Source organism: Papio anubis, unplaced genomic scaffold, assembly GCF_008728515.1.
Source record: "Papio anubis isolate 15944 unplaced genomic scaffold, Panubis1.0 scaffold250, whole genome shotgun sequence".
Taxonomy (NCBI): Eukaryota; Metazoa; Chordata; class Mammalia; order Primates; family Cercopithecidae; genus Papio; species Papio anubis.
Genome location: NW_022162568.1, coordinates 118,380 through 124,379, shown reverse-complemented (window position 1 = coordinate 124,379; position 6,000 = coordinate 118,380).

The following is a 6,000-nucleotide window of genomic DNA, read 5'->3' as shown; positions in this document are numbered from 1 at the left end:
AGTCTCTCGAGCAGCTGGGATTACAGGTGAATGCCACCACGCCTAGCTAAATAATTTTTTATTTTTAGTAGAGATGGGGTTTCACCATGTAGAGATGGGGTTTCACCATTTAGTAGAGATGGGGTTTGGCCATGCTGGTCTCGAACTCCTGGCCTCAGGTGATCTGCCCAACTCGGCCTCCCAAAGTGCTGGGATTACAGGCGTAAGCCTCCGTGCCCGGCCCCTCTGACTTTTTTGTTACGGATGATTTCAAACCCTGTGAAGAACGGAGTAATGGAATGGACATGACCACCGCCTCCTCACCACCAGCTGCAACTAATATCGGACCTGCCACTCTAGCTCAGGTGCTTTCCATCAAGGAATAAACATCGCGGGCAGAAGCGGGTGCCCCTCCCTGCCCCCCACCCCTCTCCAGAGGCAACCATGACCCTGAATCCAGTGCCTCGCAAAATATTTTATAATTTTACTACTTTTGTAAGTATCCGGCAATAGGGTCCTGTTTCACATTCACAGAAACGGACAGCATCAGCGTGCAGGATGAGAGACCCGTGATTCACCCTTTCTGCTCTGTGCTGGGTTTCCGATGCCTCCTTGTCAAGACAGGCAGTTCCAGTTTAGTGCTGGGCCCCATCCAGGGGATGAATATGCCCAGAGGAGCAGCCCGTGCCTAGTGGACCAGCATTCAAGCCATTTCCAGTCTCCATCCTCCCAGGTGGGCAGCTCCCTGGGTGCCCAGAAGCAGGACTGTGTCCTCAGCTTGGCTGCCCTGACCAACCGCTCTCCCCTGACCAACCGCTCTCCCCTGAACGCCACGAGTGTGTTCTCTCTGGAGGTGTGAGAACCTTCAGCTGGTCTCGAGGATTACCACGCCCTTCCTGGGAGCCCAGTGGCCGAGCCTCCCTGCTGGCTATTCAGTGTTGTCAGTGTCTCCTCCTGTGTGACCCCCGCCTGTCCACACTTTCTTCTGTGTGACCCCCGCCTCAACCTTGGGCTGCTTGTCTGACGGTGACGTTTGCTAGATCTCCTGGACTCCAGCCTCAGCGCTGGATGCACAGAGACGACCTCTTTCCACTCCCTGGCTTATAGTTTTACTTTGTTATGTTGTTTTTTTTCAAACACAGTTTTTACAATGTAATGTGGTCAAACACCTCTCTCTTTACTTTGACGGTTTGTGACTTTAGCGACTTATTAGGAAACCCTTTCCTACCCTGAGGTCATAAATATTATGCCTGTTTGCCTTCTAAACGTTTTCAGGTTTAGCTTTTCACATCTGAGTTGTTTAATCTACTGGTATTTATTTTTGTTTAGAGCCTGAAGCAGGCACCTAATTTCCCCATGTAGAGAAGCCCCGGCCCAGCACATTCAGGGGGACAGCCCAGCCCAGCACACTCAGGGGAACAGCCCAGCCCACTCAGGGGGACAGCCTGGCCCAGCACACTCAGGAGACAGCCCAGCACACTCAGGGGACAGCCCTCCTTCCTTGTAGATGTGGAGCACCCATCTGCCTCAAAGCATCATCGTAAGCACACGGGCTGTTCCAGCCATCCGCTTGCCTATCCCTGCACCAACGCCACGCTGTCTGAGAGGCAGGCGTCCCACGTGATTCTTCTCTGAAACTCGTTTAGCTCTGCTTGGCTCTCTGGCCTTCCACGTGGACTTTTGGACCAGCCGGCCAACTCCCACGAAAAACTCAACTGGGATCTGTTTGCAGAGAATCGACCTCAATCGACCTCGTTTTTCACTTTTTAAAATTAACCTCAGTTTTCAAAACTGACACTTTTCATTCATGAACATGACATACCTCTCCATCAGTCAAGTCTTCTTTTATGCCCTTTGCAATGTTGTAAATGTTTTATGCCTGGACACCTTCCATCTGACGTTTTCTACATAGGAATCTTTGGAGGTTTTGAGGCCACTGTTAATGAGGTATTTTTCTATTATATTTCAACTTGGTTTCTACTGGTGTAAACATATGCTATTGTTCTTCCTTCATCAACCTCGTCTCCAACAATATTACAGAACCCTCTCATTAGTTCAAACACTAAAGTCAAACATTCTCTTGGCTTTTACATCTTCGTTTTTTTGTTGTTGTTGTTTGTTTGTTTGTTTTTGAGACAGAGTCTCGCTCTGACACCCAGGCTGGAGTGCAGTGGTGTGATCTCGGCTCACTGTAACCTCCGCCTCCCAGGTTCAAGCCATTCTCCTGCCTCAGTCTCCTTAGTACCTAGGATTACAAGTGTCCGCCACCATACTTGGGTAATTTTTATATTTTTAGTAGAGATGAGGTTTCACTGTGTTGGCCAGGCTGGTCTTGAACTCCCAACCTCAGGTGATCTGCCAGCCTCAGCCTCCCACAGTGCTGGGAATACAGACGTGAACCACTGCGCCCCGCCAGCTGGCTTTTACATCTTGATAATCATATTATATGAAATAAGGGCCAGGTAAACACCTGTAAGGGCTCACACCTGTAATCCCAGCACTTTGGGAATCCCTGTAAGGGCTCACACCTGTAATCTCAGCACTTTGGGAATCCCTGTAAGGGCTCACACCTGTAATCCCAGCACTTTGGGAATCCCCATAAGGGCTCACACCTGTAATCCCAGCACTTTGGGAGGCTGAGGCAGGCGGATCACTTGAGCCCAGGCGTTCAAGGCCAGTCTGGGCAACATAGCAAAACCCTGTCTCTACAAAAAATAAATAAAAATGAAACTAATCAGGATGGTTTTGTCTCCCAATGCTGGTCTTCATTTCTTCTTGCTCTTGTCTCACAGCCTTGGGGAAGCCTCCAGCACCCCCACAGAAGGAAGGCACAGCCGTGGCCAACATCTCCCGTGTCCCCTGGCTTCTGTGGGAGTGATTCCCAAGTCCCAGCAAGGGGTCCGATGTGTGCTGCAGTTTCTGGGCAGACATTCCTAAACAGGTTGAGATGGCGTCCTTCTCGTCTGGGCTTGCTTTTTTTATAATAGCAGGTTGAGACACGCTGTCGACTCCCATCAGACACCTGTCTGCACCTGAGCTCCGTCCGTTGTTAAATCCTCCACACGTCTCTGGCACCCTCTCCTGCCTGGTGGTGGTACTGCAGCCCCAGGGACCTAGCGTCTGAGCGGAGCCAGAGCCTCCCAGGGGACTCAGACATGGGCACGACCCTCAGTCTCCCGTCCCCACACTGTGACCACAGAGGCGATAACTGCTCCCGCAGCCTAGGCCCTAGAGTGACCGGGTGTGGAGGAGGGCACCAGTCACGCAGCCACAAACGGAGCATGAACCAGACAGAACCCTGCTGCCGTGAGCCACCAAGACTCGCGGCCAGGTGCAGTGGCTCACGCCTATAATCCCAGCATTTTGGGAGGCCGAGGCAGGCAGATCATCTGAGGTCAGGAGTTGAGACCAGCCTAGCCAACGTGGTGAAATTTCATCTCTACTAAAAATACAAAATTAGCTGGGCATGGTGGCGCATGCCTGTAATCCCAGCTACTCAGGAGGCTGAGGCAGGAGAACTGCTTGAACTGGGGAGGCGGAGGTTGCAGTGAGCCGAGATCACACCACTGCACTCCAGCCCGGGTGGCAGAGCAAGAATCTGTCTCCAAAGAAAGAAAAAGAAAAAGGGTCTCTGCAGATGTGATTAAATTGTGGACCTCACGAGATCAGCCTGGATTATCGGGTGGGCCCTAAATCCAATGACCAGTGTCCTTAGAAGAGATGCAAAGGGAGAAATACCCGGGAGAAGCCCCCACGGATACGGAGGCAGGGTGTGGGCGACGCAGCCACAAGCCAAGGAATGCCCAGAGCCACCTGCAGCTGGAAGGGCGGAAAGCATCCTCCCCTAGCCTGAGCGGCCGTGTGGCACTGCCACGCCTTCGCCTCAGACTCCGGCCTCTGGAACTGTGGGATAGAGCTTTCCTGTGGCTTTCAGCCCCTGGTTTGTGGTTTGCTGGCACCGCCCGGAGCACCTGACAGCCAGGCACATGGCTTGTTTCAGCCAAGGGAACAATAGCAAGTCTCACGTTGGGGGAAAGGAGGAGCGCGCGCTGGGCCTTCCGTCTGCTCCCAGAAACAGGGAGGCCGCTGTGGGAACAGCCAGCTTCTTCCAGAGAATGAGAGAACGTGGTCCCAACCCTTCCAGCTACTCCAAGGGGGTAGCGGGCTGCCCACCTGGCTGACTGGCTCCCTATCTCCTCTGCTGTGGGCTTAGCCCACTGTGGGGAGCCCAGGGAAACAGGCCAGGCAGCCCCTGCCCCAGGTCACCCCTAGGGAGACCCAGGAGGACCCAGCTGGGGGCATGAGCTATGTGAGGAAGAGGAGGCCGCTGGGGATAAAGTCAGGGGCTGCACAGTGACTGGACATGGTGGTAAGGGAGCCCCTGCGTCTCCCTGCCCCTCCATTGGCACCAACCCTACCTCCACCTGAAGGGGCAGCTCCTTCCCAGCCCACAACACCTGCACTGGAGTTTTGGACACAAGAGAACCCAAAAAAAAAAAAAAAAAAAAAGGGAAGGGGGTGGGCCTGTCTTAGGAAAGGGGTGGGGCCTGCTCTGGGGAAGGGGAGGGGCCCGTCCTAGGAAAGGGGTGGGTCCTGCTCTGGGAAGGGGCAGGGCTGTCTGGGGAAGGACTGGGGTCAGGGCTCATGCTCTCCTGAGCTTCCCGGGTAGCCTCTGCTTCAAAGGGCACAGCAGGGAAGAGCAGGCAGGGGCCCAGCCGCACCCGTGTCCACGCTGCATCACCAGGAGAAACCCCTCTTCACAGCTGCAAGCTGGGAGACAGATGAGGAAGTTGGAGGGAGCCTGGCCACCTCTTCCTTACCAGGTCTCTGACTGCAGTGCCCCCACCCCACCCTGCCCATTTCCTGGCCTGTGCAGGGACTGCTGGGCCCAGTGGGCACAGCCAGGCAGATACATAGGTTTTGGGGGTGGGCCGGAAACAGATCACCCTCGAAGTGACCCAGGGATGGCTCTGGGGGTCATGCTAACCGCTTCATGGAAGGGCCAGTTCTGAAGCCCCCAGAATCCCCACGTGGCTATGCCAGAGGCTCTGGGGTGGCCTCAGGGGCTCCATGGCAGGCCCAGGCCAACTGACCGCCCAGGAGGTCCCTAGGCCTAGACAGTGTGGGCTCCTGGGGCCACCAGAGGGGATGAGCAGGTCCTTTTGGGGGCTCTGCTGAGCCAAGCGGGGAAGTGGAAAGGCCCCAGGCCTGAGCAGGCCCCAGGACCCTGGGTGGCGCTGATGAGCTGGGATGTCCCAACTGGCTTCGGACCCCATAGGGCTGCTGCTCAACTCCGGCCCTCAACCACTGCCCTCCCTGGGGTCAGATGGGAGGCAGCAGCTAGGGGAGGGCAGTGGCCTCAGCCCCCCGCCAGGAGCCAGGCTCAGTGGTTCATGCTTGTAATCCTGATACTTTGGGAGGCTGAGGTGGGAGGATCGCTTGAACCCAGGAAGGAGTTTGAGACCAGCCTGAGCAACATAGTAAGACCCTGTGTCTACAAAACAAACAAAACTATTCAAAAATCACGTGCATGTTACTTTAGTAAAACATAGGATTGTTTTGAAAGATAAGAACAAAAAACAAGTTCTTAAAAATTAGCCAGTCATGGTGCCACATGCCTGTACAGCTACTTGGGAGGTAGGACAGCAGGGGGTGGGACCCATTGCACCCGGGGACCTGTCACGCCCTGGGGACCTGTTGTGTCCTGGGGACCTGTCACGCCCTGGGGACCGGTTGCACCCTGGCTTTGGAAGTGCGGAGCCCAGCCCAGGTGTCTGCCCTCCTGAGGGTTTTTACACATGTAAAGGGTGTGGCACAGCCTTGCGGTCTGGGGACAAATGTCCTCCCCTTTGACCTCAGAGGATGCTTGAGGTTGGATCACTGTGCTCACGGGCCTCGGCCTCCCCGCACACACCTGCCTTTGACAGGAGACACTAGACTCCTCTCTGAACTACACAAGCACCTGCTCTGGCCCCAGCAGCCTCCGTGGGCTCCACCTAGAAGGCCGGGGGCTCAGCTCTC